Below are 15,584 nucleotides of genomic sequence, written 5' to 3'. Positions count from 1 at the left end.
GCGCCAGCCGTCCCCGCCGGTGTGGGCAGAACGCGGCCCTTTGTCTCTGGGGAGTCCGGACCGGGAAAGGAGGGGTCTCTGGCTCCCAGGGGCGTGGAGACCCGGCGCCCGGCATGACCGAGGCCTGGCCCGTTACCACCGTCTTCCCCACTCCGGCGTCTTCCGAAGGGTCGGGAAGGGCTGGGGCTGGTCTCTGGGAGGTCGTCTCCCCCCCACGAGGTGCAGGGATCCCTGAAGGTGTTTGTCTGTTGCTGGGAGCGCTGCTTCCCAGCTTCGTTTCGCGTGTGTGCATTTTCCAGCAACTGTCAGCCAATAAGTCATTTTCCCCACAGCAGACCTCGTGGGATACTTTTACTTTCTGTCATCTGGCCTGCCCGTGTTTTGACTGCACACAGAGATGAAAAGACTAGCACTCTGTGGCTTGCTGTGAAAAAACCCTCATGAAAATGGTGTCTCCACCTGTGGGCCCGCGACGGAAGCCCTGGAAATGCTAAGCAAATCGGTATGAAAGTGCTAAGACGGCAGGAAAGCCCCAGGCCTCCGCTTCCTGCCTGTGGAAAGCAGGGTTGGTTTGGGAAACCCAGGAACGTGGGGAGGAGTGCGTGTACAACACGGTGATCTCTTCCACTGGCATTCCTTTCAATGCCCCTCTGCAGGGACAGCAAGTTCATATTTGCATCATGGACTCATCCCGTGACTCAAATTACACATCCAACTGAAAAGCAGATATAGTCATTTAGATGTCTAATAGGCATTAACTTAAGCGAAATTCAAGCTTCTCAATTCTCACCCAAATCTGGCTTCTGGCAGCATTCCTATGTACCTCATCATTATCTAATCAGCCCTTCAAAATATAAACCCGATTCCACCATCTTCAGTGCTTTCGCCTTTGTCCAAGCCCACCTTAGGATGGCTTTTTCCTGTTCCTTTTTATTCCAGCATCCTCGTAGCTGGTCCCTCCGTTTCAACCTTTGCCTTCTGTGTAAGTCTTCTTAACAGCCGATCCTGAATTAAGACGTAAATGAGATCATGTACTTGTACTGCTCCAAACCTGCCTGTGGCTTCCCATCTCCGAGCAAAGTCATTATGGTGCATAGGATTTGCCTACTCGGGATGACTCTGACTTTGGCTTCTGCTGCGCCCCGTAGTCACTCCAAGTTCTTTCACTTGCTGTTTTGACCACGTGGGCACCCTTACTCCCTCACTTCCTTCGGCACTTTCCTAACTGTCACCTCATGAGACCCCTGGCCACCCTTCACATATCCCCTCTCCCCTTTCCCCATTTTACTCTTCTTCCTACTACTTGCTGCCCTCTGACATGTAACTTGGCGTGTTCTTCATGGGGACCGTGATGCTTGTCTGTTTTCTTCACCGTTCTGTCCTCAGCTCCTACAAGGACACCCAGCTCCGAGTAGGCTGTTCTTGTTTAGTGGGTGAGTAAGGGAGCTAGCTGCTGGGGTATATTAAGAGAAAGCATCTACCTTGATCTTTAGCAGGGCTGGTGATCAGGTCGTTCTCCGAGTCGTGGGATCCCCCTGTGCAGTGGAATGAAATGTTGCCCCATCCTATTCCATCCCCCTGACTGGTTCGGAGGTGAAGGGTTTTCAGGGGTTGATTCTGGCCTTTCTTAAATCTGGAAGCGACAAATGCCACAGCGATGCATAACCTCCAATGGTCAGCCCTACCCAATGAGCTGCACAGGCTGTGACTCAACTTCAGGTCTCACGGAGGGGAGAACTCATTACTGTAGTGTCAAAGGGTAGTGAGACCTTGGAAGAACAGAGTCTAGAAGCACAGGTATGATCAAACGTGAACTCTGGAAGCAATTAAGGAGGAAGTGACAAGGTGGGTTTTGAAGGCTGAGAACAAGTAGAGGTGAAACACTGCAAAAACATGGAATAAAAAGGAAGTATTGGAGGAAAGGGGAGAAGTCGACGGGCGCATAGGGTGGATAATGGGGAGCAAAGGCACACGGGTGGTAAAGTGGGCTGGGGCCGGATAAAGAAGGGCTTGGAGAGTTTCCAGCCGAGTGGAATGCTCACATTTAGCTTTATATTTTGGTGGCCACTTCCTGGTGGAGCAGTGGGTTAAGTGCTGGGCTGCAGGCCAAAAGGTCCAGGGTTTATTTAAAGTAAACCCATGTGCAGCCCTGGCGGGGAGAGATGAAGCCATCTGCTTCCATAAACATGCACAGCCCCGGGAAGCCAAGGGAATAGTTCTCTGCCCGGTAGGGTCGCTGTGAGTCAGGGTCAAATGGGTGGCAGTGGACAGTGAGCAACTTTAATATTGGTGTCTCTGCACCTAAGGCCAGAGGCCAAATAGGGAATGAGAGTCTTGGTTAAAAGAGGCTCTGGTTCCAGATTGAAAGCAGCAGTCCCAGTCCCACCTGGTATTGCTTGTGTGTTGTTTATTCTCTCTACCTCAGTTTCTTTATTGGCAAACTGATGATTAAGAATACCTTACTTCCCCGGGGGCTTAAGTGGAGAGGGAATGTTTTGAGAATGATGAGGGCAATGAATGTACAAATGCGCTTTACACAATTGATATATGTATGGATTGTGATAAGAGTTGTGTGAGCCCCTAATAAAATGATTCGAAAAAATAAAATCAGAAAAGATTGTAAAAAAAAATGATGGTGGCAATAAATGTACAATAAATGCACTTGACACAATGGATATATGCATGGATTATGTTAAGAGCTATATGAGCCCCCAATAAAATGATTTAGAAAAAAAGAATACCTTACTTCCCAGGATTATTCTTGTAATTAAGTGAGAATACTTGTAAAGTGCTTAGCATGATGTGACATCTGATAAGGCTTGATAAGGTAGTCAACACACTAATTGGTCAACAGAAAATGGGGAGTTAAGGGGGAGAACATTGTGGTCAATATTTCTAAAATTGAACAGATGGCAGTTCTGGGAACAAATCACCTGTTTTCTTCCAAAGTGTGGTCTCAGAGGCAGCATCAGCCTCACCTGGGAACATGTCAGGTAAAAGCTTAGGCACTACCTTAGACCTAAAAAAATCCGGGTGGAGCTCAGTAATCAAGTCCTCCAGGTGTCTCGGGAGTCCCTGGCCGAGACGGTTAATGTGCGACTCAGAGGCCCCTGGGAAGAGGAAAGGTCTCTTGCTCTAGTTTTGTAACCAGTATGGATCACAGTTCTACTCTGGGCATAAAAAAAACACTTAATAATAACAGACCATGACAGATCATTCTGAGACACCTCGAGTTTGAGAACTACTGTCCTGGAGTCCAGGCCAGAGATTAGCCAACCAGTTCTTAAGGTTAGATAGTATTGCAGGTTTTACAAGGCCGTAGGGGACTAACCTCTGTCTTTGTAGCACAGAGAAAGCACCCCTGGACAATACACAAATAAGGATGGCGATGTTCCATCAAACTTCATTTAGGACACTGAAATGTGAATTCCATACAATTCTCGTGTCAAATATTCTAATTTCTTGGTGGTAGCAATTGTACACTACTGCTTGATGTGATTGAACTATGGAATGATAAATGCATTAACTCCCAATGAATAATAAAATTTCATATATATTTTTTATTTCTTCAATTGTTTATAATGTAAAAATCATTCTTAGCTCTGTTGTTGGGTGCCACCCGCTGAGTCGGCACAACAAGCCTGCTCCAGCGCCATCCTCACAACTGTTCTTATGTTCTTATGCTCATTTTTCCAGCCACCATGTCCGTCCATCTTGTTGACAGCCTTCCTCTTTTTCGCTGCTCTTCCGCTTTACCTGGCATATTGTCCCTCTCCAGGGACTGGTCCCTCCTGACAACATGTCCAAGGTCTGTGAAAAGAAGTCCAGCTAAGGAGCATTCTGACTCTACTTCTTCCAGGACAGATGTTCTTCTGGCAGTCCGTGGTGCCTTCAGTGTTCTTCGCCACCGCCTCGATTCCAATGCGCTGATTCTCCTTTGGTCTTCCTTATTCAGTGCCCAACTTACACATGCATGTAAGGCAACTGAAAATGCCATGGCTTGGGTCGGACACACTTAGTCCTCAACACTTGTTAAAAGAGTTCTTGTGCAGCAGATTTACCCAATGTAGGCATAGTTTGATCTCTTGATAGCATCCAGGCTATCATATATACTTAGTAAACTTTAGGGTATACTAAAATGGGCCCTGGGCTGGATTTGGATCTCAGGCTGTAGTTTGCTGACTCCCAATCTGGACACCAAAGGAGCCCTGGGAGTACAATGAGCGTGTAGTGTAGTGAGTCCCAGGATGGACTCAAACCACAAGGTCAGCAGTTCACTGGCAATCACCAGCTGCTCTGAGGAGGAAAGAGGCTTTCTGCTCTCCTGAAGATTCACAGCGTTGGAAGCCGTTCTACTCTGTTCTGTAAGGTCTTTATGAGCTGAAATTGACCTGCTAGCAGTGAGTTTGGTTTGCTTGCAATCAAGACACCACCCCCTTGGCGCCCCAAGCCCCCCTTAAGTTTAGAACTTGGCAATTTGAACTCGCCAGCAGCTCTGTGGGGGAAAGATGTGCCACTCCACTTCTTTCAAGATGAACAGCCTTAGAAAATCCTATGGGCAATTCTACCATCCGTAGGGTCACTGAGTCAGAATCAACTTAATAGGCATGTTTTTGTTTGAGTCTAGAAACCAATAGTCCAAAAAAGCTGGTTCACAATGGAATGAAAAAAAGGTACGACGCACATGAAAATCACAGAGGGACTGAACTGTTATTCTGAGGTTACATGCCTCCTATTTTGTGTTTGTGTTAAAATGTACTTTCTTTTGTCAAGCAATTTGTGGTGGTAGTTGTTTTGGTCTGGGTGATAAAATTAAAAGTTAGCAATCTTACATTGCCCCCCCCTTTTTTCTTTTCCTTTTTCCCCCTGGAAATCCTACAGCTCTGAAATCTGAAGTCTAGGATTTCACTACTCCAGACTAAGTAAACATGTTTTACCCACCCACCCCCAAAGCCAGGGCTGGAATGTTTGGCTTGGAGGTCTGATTTTTGTTGATGGCTACTCCCAGGATGAGCTGGATAAAGTACCGGAGAACTGAACCCTGGGAGAGCCGCTCTCCTAGGAAATGAAGGGAATACTTGCCCACGGTCATGTCTCTTAACCTCTGGTCTAAGATCCCTGGCCTGGGGCTTATAAGGAAGCAAGAGCTTAAGGAGTCAAGGGCAAGAGAGAGAAGGCAGAACGGCTAGTTGGGAAGAAACCTAGGGAAACTGTGTTTCGGAGCCACAAATCCAGTCCCCAAACCACTCTGCCTACCACATCCGTAATTGGTTGACAATTCCGTTCGCCCTCTGGTTGCGTGTATCACTGGCGCTTATGAAAGCCGGAACGTCTCCCATTCCTTTGGAGCCCAGTGGAAAGGTGGGATGGGGTGGGATCCTTTGATCCGACCTCCTTTCTCCCCAGGGCATGAAAGAGATACAGCCAGTCCTTTCGGCGGTCTGAGTCCGGGTGGAAACAGACACCTCCGAAGGTTCCCTCCAGCTCGGAGGGTGTGAAGCCGCGTTTTCTGCCTCACAGCGGGGCAACACGAAGCAGTAGAGGCTAGCTTTGGCTCCAGCCCAGGGAGGGAGGACTCATCTGGGCGGTTTCCTGAGACGCTTGGAAAGGTAAATACAGACCGGGTTGCGTGACTGGCTCCGGCCCAGCGCCACATGGCACGGGAAGGAGGGCAGGGGTGGAGAGGCCACCTTTCCTTTGCAGGGAGCATGGGGGATGGGCGGTCAGCGGGGAGCCCCGGAGGCTTCCCGCGGCTGCACAGCGCCGCGCGTTGGCCGGCAGACCCCCCGCCCCGCCGTCCCAGGCCTCCCCGTTTGCCCTCTGCAGGGGCCTCTCCGGGTGGGGCGCGCCCGCCCCGCTGCCTCTTTTTCATTTTGTTAAAATAACATAACTCTAACTTGGGCACTTTTCTCTCGGCTTGCCCCGCCAAAACTTTCAGCGGGCTCCACCCACCCCAGGTGGACCTCCCTTCCTTGTCCCAGCAACCCCTGCGAGAACGGCCACCCACCCCTTCCAACACGTGACCGATTGTTGTGTTTCCTTCTCAGGGCCCCTCCCTCTTAGTTGGCACCGACTGACGACTGAACCAAAGTGCCCCCTTCAGGGTGAATGTGGAGCAGCAGTCTGCAGAGGAGCGGAAAATTGATTAAGGGCTGCACTACAATGCCTGACCAGAAGACCAGAAGAGCCGGGACGGGCTTAATTATGGGCTGGAGGACGGAACAGGGCTTGTCTCTGGCAGTGAGCAGTCCGCTGGCTTCTTGCCCCCTACTGCCCCCTCACTTGCCCAGCAACAACTGTTCAAACTGCCCTGACTTACTTCCTAAGTCTCGCCCTCTTTCAAACTGGGGGACCAGGGTATGGGCAGGGCAGCAAAAATTAGACCAGTGGAAACGCCGGCTATGCAGAGAGAACAGCCTGAAAAATAGGTTAAGTGATGCCAGACAGAGGAACTAGGTTTCTTGGGGGGAAACAAATCTGATGTAGACCTTATCCACTTCGACCTCACTGAGTAGGGACGTGGGGTGATGGAAGGTAACATGCTGCAGACTGTCTGGGGGAGTCATTCGAAGGGCAATATTCGGAGAAAGAGGGGTAGGTCCAAAGTAATGTGGATCAGCTGCCTCGGGTTTCTGAGACCAAATCTTTACAGGAGTAGAAAGTCTCATCTTTTCCCATAGATCATCTGGTGGGTTCAAACTGATGACCACATAGTCACCCAACACAACCCACTACACCATCAGGATTTCTACTGGAGGTCAGAGGTAATTTTAAAAGAAAGAGCCATGCATTGTCTACATGTAATTAAAATTGTCCCCCAAATCATCAAAAGTTGTATTTTTAGGTATATTTACAATGTCACACACACACACACACACACACAGAAGGAGCAGCTGCTGAGGTTGCTTGCACAGTACTAAAAACCGTATGTGATTTAGTTGGTTGGTTTGGAGGTTCAGGGTCATGGTTTCTTGGGACATCCCACTTAATGGCCTAATGTGTCCACTGCTTCTGTTTTACCTCCCATTTTGCTTGCTCGTGCCTGGTGTCTTAAAAGCTTGGAAGCGGCAGCCATCCAAGGTACACCACTTGGTCTTTAGTCACCTGGAGCAGCAAAGGAGAAGGAAAAGGAAGACGTGACTAATTGTATCAGCGGTCCTCAACCTTCCCAATACCGCCACCCTTTCATACAGTTCCTCATGTGGTGGTGACCCCCGAGCATAACATCATTTTCATTGTTACTTCATCACTGTCATGTTGCTACTGTTAAGGATCGGGCGACCCCTGTGAAAAGGTCGTTCGATCCCCAAAGGTTGAGAAACGCTGGTCTATGTGAACAACGGCCCCCTTTGCCAGGAGAGCGGGGGCTGCACAGCTGCCCTTCCTGAACCTTTAGATCCAAGATTCTAGAGGAGATTCCTAATCAAAAGGGGTAAAATGTACCAGAATTTCACATTCTCATGGAATCCAGACTTTCTGGAGTGACAGAGGCTGGATGAACTGCCAAAGCGATTGAGAGCATCTGTAAACCTTAAACCGAAAATATCCTCTGAGGGCTTCTTCAAACTAAGCAGTAGGATAGTTGAACTTGTAAAGGGTGTGTGTCTTGAACATGGGGATTTATCTAAGATCAAATTGATAACAGCAACACAAAGCATTAGAAAGGAAATCTAGAGGGCCGTGAGTGGGGTTTATGTTAATGGAGGAGAAACAATTTTGAAAGGAAGTGTGAGAACAGTTAACACAACTCAAAGAATATAGACACCATTAGTGAAATGCTCAGGTAGAAATTATTGGTGCGTAGTCCGTGTATATTCTCAGCAGCCACAACAAGAACAACACATTAAGAAAACAGGAGCCATCCATAATTATCAAAGAGCCATTTGCCCCTGCAAGGTCATAGCGGTCGTGAATCGTAAATGGCCCAAGAACTGCAAGCCTTGAAGTCCAAGAAGGAGGAGTTCATTCTAGTACAACCCGGGGGAAGTTGGGAGGACCGTTTGGGAAGGAGTGGGAGGAGTCTTAGGCCACTTTCAAGGGAAAACAGCCCCAAAGCGGTCAAGCTAGACCGCTGAGGGCTCTGACAGGGACACTTGCTCTCCTATAACTCAGCATCTGTCAGCGCTCCCATTACCAGGTGCTATTTCCAGAGTCCTGGACCCAGGGTGAGGAAGGAGGGGCCGAGGGGGTCCGCCCCTGGCCCAGCTGCAGTTCCAATTTTTGACCACATGGGGACGCCCGAGTTCAACCACAGCCCGGGAGAAAAGCGAGGGTGCCTCCCGAGGAGGACCTTGTGGGACGCCAGGAGTGACCCTGAGCCCGGGGTGGGGGTGGGGTGACTCAGGAGTCCTCTGCTCTGAAGCTGGAGATCCTTTGTATGGCTGTTAAGAAGCCTCAACCTTCAACCTTCCTCAAAGAGAATGATGCCACTGAGAACCAGCTCCCCACCTCCAACCCTCACCCCCCAGCCTGGGATCATTTCCTTCTCTGTGCGTTTGCTTCCCACCCCCCATCCCAGTGGTGAAAACACCGCCACCATCCCCCACCCGGTCAGAGTCCTGAGGAATACTCCCACCCTGGCTAGGTGCCAGGCCTTGGACTTCTGGGCTTTGGGGTGTGGCTTGGCCGAAGGGAAGCCCTTTGGTCAGGAGAGCCACAGGCTCCTTGCTCTCTGAGCGATCACTCTGTCACCACAATCACATTTCCTACCCAAACCCACCAATAGGATTTCCTTGCCAGGGCAAGCCATCCACAACCTGGAGGGGTCGGCATTGTGGTGTATCTCGGGGGAAGGGGAAAGGGCCCAACCGAGACCCTACCTCCTCCATTCCAGAAGCCACCCATAGCTGCAAGGTCAGGTTTAGCTACCAGGGTTCCAATGTCAGGGGTTTTCTAACGTAACCAGATCAGATCTAGGGGCTCCTGAGATGGAATTCTTCTTAGAACTGAGAGCTTGCATCTAAGTGTACGGCAGGCACCTCCCTTGCAGCTTGGGTCAGGCGGCCTGCACATCTGACCTGTGCTCCATCTCCATTGCCCTGAAAGACGTTCAAGGAATCTGAACTGGATTCTGAACTCAGAAGGCCAGGGAAATCTTTCCAGCTAACTGGAGCAGTCCGAGGTGGGTTCAGCAAGAATGGGAAGAGAGCAGAAAAGCCTAAACTAAACCACTACCACTCATAGTATCTCATAGATTGCCTATCTCACTCAAACTCCCTCTGACTCTGGCTCACTGTGACTCTATAGGGCCAAGAAGAACTGCCCCTATAAGTCTTTTTGGCAGTTGAAAGCTGGTGGGTTGTGAACTGCTGACATTACAGTTAGCAGCCCGAGTGAGTCACAAGCCACTAAGCCACCTGGGCTCCTAACCTGTAGGATTTTCTGGTTCCTTCCCAAGGGCTCACTGCTCAGAAATGCTTTTGCATTTGAGGGAGGAGAGTCTTCTGATACTGTCTACAAATGATGAAGGAAGAGCTCAGTCCGGTGGCACTTCCACCCCACCCCTGCCTCACCTTGTGGCCAGTGCCCTCAGTGCCCCTTCTGCAGCCTGTCAGGCTGACGTCATCATCTGAAGCTCTGTGCCAGATTCCCAAGTTCCTGTCTTGAGAGCTCAGCCCCCACACCCAGGGCCTAGGGGAAAGCCAATGTAGGTCACTGCAGCTGAGCCTGCAGGCTTGTGCTCCCGGAGCCCAGCGCCTTCCAGGCACAAAAAGGAAGCCTTACAGAGAAGCTAGGGAAAGGGCTCTGTGAGAATCACAGGAAAGCAAATGCCTAAAAACAAAAAAACAAAGCAGGGTGAGGCCACTGGTGAACTGGTCAGACTTGAGCACTGGGAAGGGCAGTCACAGGAGCTCTGATATCATGGGGGAGGGAACGCCAAAGAGCAGGGCTGGCACCTGGTTCCCAACCTTGGTTCTCTTCCACCTCCCAGGCCCCACCCTTCCTCTGCTGGCCCACATAAGGGAATCCTTTGGAGCTGGAGTCCCTCCCCCATTCTCTAATCACCTTCAGGCTCAGGTTTTGCTCTCAGGAGCCTTTGTGACTTGCCTTGAGACCCTCTGCTTCTTTGGCCACAATTTCTGGGTCTCGGGGAAGCTAGAATTGGTCGAGGTTGTCCCCACCCTCCCCCATTGAAAGACTTTTTTTTCCCCGGTGGGTGGCTTGTTATCTGTGTTATTTCACTAAGGGTACTTCCAACCTTGTGGGCTCCCATTCCTCTTCCTAGGTCTCCCTGCCCAGGCCTGAGAGAGACCCCGAGGTGTTTTGTGTATGATGCTCATGTGCTTTCCATATGGGGAATCAAGGGCCTAAGGTTGTAACTAGGCTGGGGTCCCACGTGACCAGCAAAAGTAGACAAGGGACCAATTTCTACCTCCCACCTCAAACAATGCAAACCACAAACAATTGTTCTAATCCGAGGGTCAAGACAGGAGGAAAAGTAGGTAGGATGGAAGGACGATAGACCATGAGAATCCTGATCTGTGCCCTCTTCCTTCCCTTCCTTGGGAGAGCTTGGCAGCCCACCCTCCCACCACGCCATGGCCCAGGGCCCATGGTCCAACAGTAGGCACTGGACACATGCTTCCCGTGGCCAGTCACACTGGGCCTGGTGGTGCTCTCCGGCAAAGTCCGAGGCGAAGAAACACCAAGGGGAAAGGTGGACACTGCTCCAACTCCTGACCGAGATTCTCCTGACCTACAGGATGACAGAGCTGGGACAAAGACTTAGAGCTGAACTTCTCAGACTGCAGCTTGGCCCCAGAGGGCTGATTAAAATGCAGATTGTGGCCTGGGCCCTAAGGGTTTCCAATGATTCCCGCCTCCAGGGCTGGGGCTTGAGAACTTGTATTTCTCACAGGGTCCTGGCAGGGGCCCTGACTGCTGACCCCAGCGTCCTGTTTTTCAAAGGACCCAGGTCTTGGTGGAAGAAGCCCCTCCTCCCCAGTGCTCCCTGTGGGGACCTTCTTCCTTCCCACTTGATCTAGTTTGTTAAACGACAAACCTTGTTAGTTGTTGCCCTGTGCTTTGGGTCTTTCCCAGACTCTTAATGACTCCAAGTGACAGAGCTGAATGGTTCCCTACATTTCTAGGCTGTAATCTTCATGAGAATAGATGTTGACGTCTTTCTCCCCAGGAGGGGCTGGGCGGGTTTGAACTGCCAACCTTCTGGCTGACAGCCAAGGGTGCAACCTTTTCACCACGAAGGCACCTTTTATATCGTCTAGGAGGGAGAAGCAGCTTTATCTGGACTCCTGCGCGACTCCTGCTCCGATTCCACCCAAGTGTGTAGCGGGGTCTTCAAGCAGGCTGGGCGTGGGGTGGGGGATCCCAGTAAGAAAGATGGGGGACAAGCATAGGAATCCGTCTCCGACTGGGTATCCGTTTGATCTCTTTAAAGAATCCGTTGACTCCAGCCTTATTGAAAGTCACTTCCCAAAAACATGTTTTGCAGCAAGATCGGAGCACTAGGAATTTCCTGTGGCGAGGCAGCGCCAGCGGCAGGGAGGGAGGGGAAGAGGCAGTGCTGAGCGAGCGCCTTCCCTTCCCCGGGCTCCGGCAGGGCCACGTGCCCCACCCCCTCGCTCGCACATGTCTCCGCCGCCACCGCTGCGGCAGCCGGGCTGTTTATGAGCGAGCTGTTGTGGTGGAAGTGGAGCAGGCTGCACATGCCCGCGCCATGTGACCCGCAGCCCGCGTGAGCCGCGAGCCGGCACACACACACACACACACACACACACACACACACACACACACACGCCTCGGAGAAACGGAGCGGGGGGGGGGCGGGAACAAGATGGGGAAGGAGTGAAAGGGTGCCCTCCCTTAGTTGCCTGCGCCCGGGAAAGAAAGAGGGATTCCCAAAGGCTGCTTCTCCTCCCTGGGTGCCCCTGGGTGTTTACAAGCCCAGAGCCCCGGGCATGAAGGAACAAAGGGCTTACAGAAGCGGAGAAAGCAGCATGGCTGGGCCCAGCCCTTAAGCTGGTTGTGCTGATTTCAGCCCCAGAGCCAAGACTTGGTTGCTCTATAGCCTAGGCTTCCCAAACCAAGTGGCTGGCTGGGACCCCTCTTTCTAAGAAGGAGGAACACACACACACACACACACACACACACACACAAAATCACCCATGGCAGGACTCGAACAGAGAAAGAGTCCAGGCATTTGCAGTTGGGGGTTAGGAAGCAAAGGTTCTGTCTTGCAGCAATGGGCTATGGAGTTAATGGGCAGAAAGCAGGGGGAGGGGTGGGGTGTCTGCCAATGAGGGGTCAGGAAGGGCAGGCAGGGGTGTCTTGGGCTGGGGGAGATCTGGAAGAGATCATGCTAACTCCTGGCCACCTAGAGAACAAACCAAACATGGGCAGCAAAGACGAGTGATGCCACCATCCTCTACTGATGTGTCTTCTCCCACCTGCCTGACACCTCCCCCCACCCCAGCCCCTGGATCCTTCCCTGGACACTGGACCCCCAGGCCCCCACTTCCAGTCTTTTGCTTCTCCCCCCTGCCCCCACCCAGGTGCCCCTGCTGGGACAGGATGTGAGGCTGGGCAGGACAGTATGTGAGCAGGAACAAGCAGACCCAATGAGCACACCCACACTGCCTCATCGCACCAAACACTGCCCAGACCCTGCAATGCAGAGCTAGCGCTTTTTTTCTTCTTTTTTTAATCTCAGCTGGGCCCTACACACGTCTGCATTTTTGCAACCAGCACAGATTTCTTTTTTTTCCCAGGGTGCAAACTGCGCATTCTAATGAGCCAAAGCTCCTTCTTGTGGCATTGAGAATCTCTTTGGCAAATTGCCGCCCCACCCCGCAATTTAGAAGATGGGGAGGGATCCCAAATTTGTGAAGTTGAGTCCCCTCTCTCTCTCTCTCTGTTCCCCTTGGCCCCACTTCCCCAAGATACTGCAGTCTTTCCAATCCAAAGAACAGCTGCAGAAAGGGAGGGGGGGCAAGGCTGAACCGGCGGGAGCTAGGGACTGCTGTTTTTCTCTGGGCATCCCGCTGCACCCTCCTTTCTCTCCCCACTCTAGCTACAGTTTATGTAAGCTTCCCAGAAGGCTCACGGCCCGAACGCCTGCTCAGGCCAGGGCTCTTTTGAGGTCCATCCTGAGTCTCTGGGATCCCCGGGCAGCTAGCTTGCATGGAGGCCCCAGGACTGGCCGGATGCTACATCCACAGGGGTGTTTGAGTTTGAGGTTGGGATAGGGAGGGTGGATGAGGTGACTGACACACAGGCTCCTCTCCTTCCACTTCCACCATGCATTCAGTCCCCCAGAGGCTCAGGGACACCCACGGGGAGGTGTAGGGGCCTGGAAGGTGAGTGGCCACCAGCAGCAGTATGGCACAGGTTGGACAGGAAGGCCCTGGCATCACAGGTCCAGGCTGCCATCACCACCACCACCCATCCCAGGAGGAGGGATCCTTTGCCAGCGAGGAAGCAATCTGGGACTTCATTTTCAAGGACATGGCAAGGACTTCCATGGGTCACCTCCAGGCTCCTGGGATGCAGGTGGGGTCTTGCGGTCTTCTGACTTAACCAAAGCATCTGCTGAAGCAGCATTGGAGAAGGGAATGGCTTTCAGGTGGACTGATTTCAGAACTTAAGAGCCCTGGGGGCACCGTGGGTTAGACACTGAGCTGCTGACTGTAAGGTTGATGGTTCCAACCCACCATCCACTCTTGTGAGACAAAGACAAAGCTGCCCCCGAAATGATTCAGTCTTGGAAGTTGCACAGCGTCAGGAGTCGGAACTGACTCAATGGCAGTAAAGGGTTTTTTGTTGTTGTTGCTTTTAGGGCTACCTATTGCTTGAGCAGGTCAATGGGAAGCAGAATATTGTGTCCTTAGGGCTTTTGGCACAATTTATGGCTGTCCTTGTCGATGACCTTCCAGCTCCTCTTTCAGTACATTCCCTGGAAAGAAGCCTCAGGACCAGGTGGGTCGTGCAGTCTTTAAAGGGCTCCTCTCTTCTCATTAGAAGCCAGGATGGGGAGGCTTCCTCTTGCACACTTGGGACCAGTCCCTGGGGAAGGACATCATGCTTGGTCAAGTAGAGCGGCAGCTAAAAAGAGGAAGGCCTTTGACAAGGTGGATTGACACAGTGGCTGCAAATATGGGCGCAAACAGAGGAATCCTTGTGAGGCTGGCCCGGAACTGGGCAGTGTTTCATTCTGTTGTTGGGCATTGGGGTCGTTATGGGTCAGAGTCCACTGGATGGCTTCGAACAACAACTCTCCCTTTCCGCTGCAGACCCCACAGTCAGGGGCTGGAGTAGCAGGGACCTCCGCTTCAGTCCCTCCCCTCTGGGAGGGTCTGTGTGAGGCTGTTTGTCCTTTTCTCCCCCCATCTCATTATGGGAATGTAGGTGGGAGAGAGAGAGGTCAAGAGAGGAGGGCCTATCGTCTGAACGCCTCTCGTGGGCCTGGGAAGCTAGAGCAGTGGTGGTGGCAGGACTAACAAGCTCTCAAGGCTTCTCTTCTTGGTGATGAACCTCATTTTCCAAATACCATCCCCAGAAACAACAACAACAAAAAAGCAGTAAACACCAGGATGAGCTTGCTATTCAGACACCTCCTGAAGTAGTCATTCTCTTCAGGCAGGGCAGTTTTGCTAAGTGGAAAGAGTTTGGTTTTTTTTTTAAGTGGAAAGAGTTTTATCCTCCGGCCCAGCAGTACCATTTTCAATGGGACGTTGACAGTGGTTTTTCCAAGGGTGGGGGAGGGAGTTTTCATCCTTCCAATTACTAGCTTCATCATTCTTTGAGGCGGCAAATCTTCTCAATCTGAAGTAATGCAACGTCAAGACAAATCATCTTGCTATGGCATCTTGGGCAAGTTAAGAAGTCTCTCAAAATCCCCGTCTTTAAATGCAGAATGAGGCCCCCAGCATAGGGCTGTTGTGACTCTCCAGCGAAATAAGGTGTCAAGCACTTAGCACCAGGGCTTGGTGTCCAGTGGGTACCTTACCCCCAAGCCCACTGTCATTGTGGCAATGCCAACTCTTAGCAACCCTATAAAATGTCATGGGAGCAGACAACAAAAGGCACTACCAGAGTGGCTAGTGAACTTGAGCCACTGACCAGCCCGAGCCACTGACCTTGTGGTTAGCAGCACAGGCCCTAACTCACAACGCCATCAGGGCTTCTTGTTGATACTTAATAAGTGTTTATTTCCTTTCCTTGGAAAAGGGAACAGTGAGATAAAGATTGGAGCAAGTCACGTCCCAGGCCAGGCCTCACCCTCTCCTCCCTCTGGTGAGCCAGACTTTGTCCTTCCTGTGGCGCGTTCCCCAGATTCTCCCCAAGACATAAGGCTTTGGGTGGGGTTGGTAAGGAGAAGCTAGAGCCCTTTGGAGCCTAAGAAAAGGATCAAGGGGGCAGGGCGTGAGGCTCCACGGGCCCCAGATTTGGTTCCCTGATTCTGGGGCATCCCTCGGGTTCCTGTCCAGGTTTACGTCACCTGGACAGGCAGGTTTTTACTCAGAGGGATGGTTTGTTTGGTGAGAAAGGAGGAGGATGGGAAGGCACCTACTGAAGCGTGACCTGGATTTCAGCAAAGACCCACCCTTAGTCAGTCAGTCAGTCAG

General features: G+C 51.5%; 1 long non-coding RNA gene across 1 annotated transcript; it reads left to right on the top strand.

Annotated features, from left to right (window-relative positions):
* Nucleotides 1-221: 221 nt before the first annotated feature.
* Nucleotides 222-6,825, top strand: LOC123522736. The gene is made up of 3 exons (XR_006680957.1): nt 222-502; nt 5,407-5,609; nt 6,048-6,825. It is a non-coding gene; the product is annotated as an uncharacterized LOC123522736 (long non-coding RNA).
* Nucleotides 6,826-15,584: the final 8,759 nt, after the last annotated feature.

The sequence above is a fragment of the Echinops telfairi genome, unplaced genomic scaffold, assembly GCF_000313985.2.
Source record: "Echinops telfairi isolate 266 unplaced genomic scaffold, ASM31398v2 ScPeMD7_7458;HRSCAF=8496, whole genome shotgun sequence".
Taxonomy (NCBI): domain Eukaryota; kingdom Metazoa; phylum Chordata; class Mammalia; order Afrosoricida; family Tenrecidae; genus Echinops; species Echinops telfairi.
Note: the sequence above shows the minus strand (reverse complement) of the source record. Positions and strands in the feature narration are given on the sequence as shown.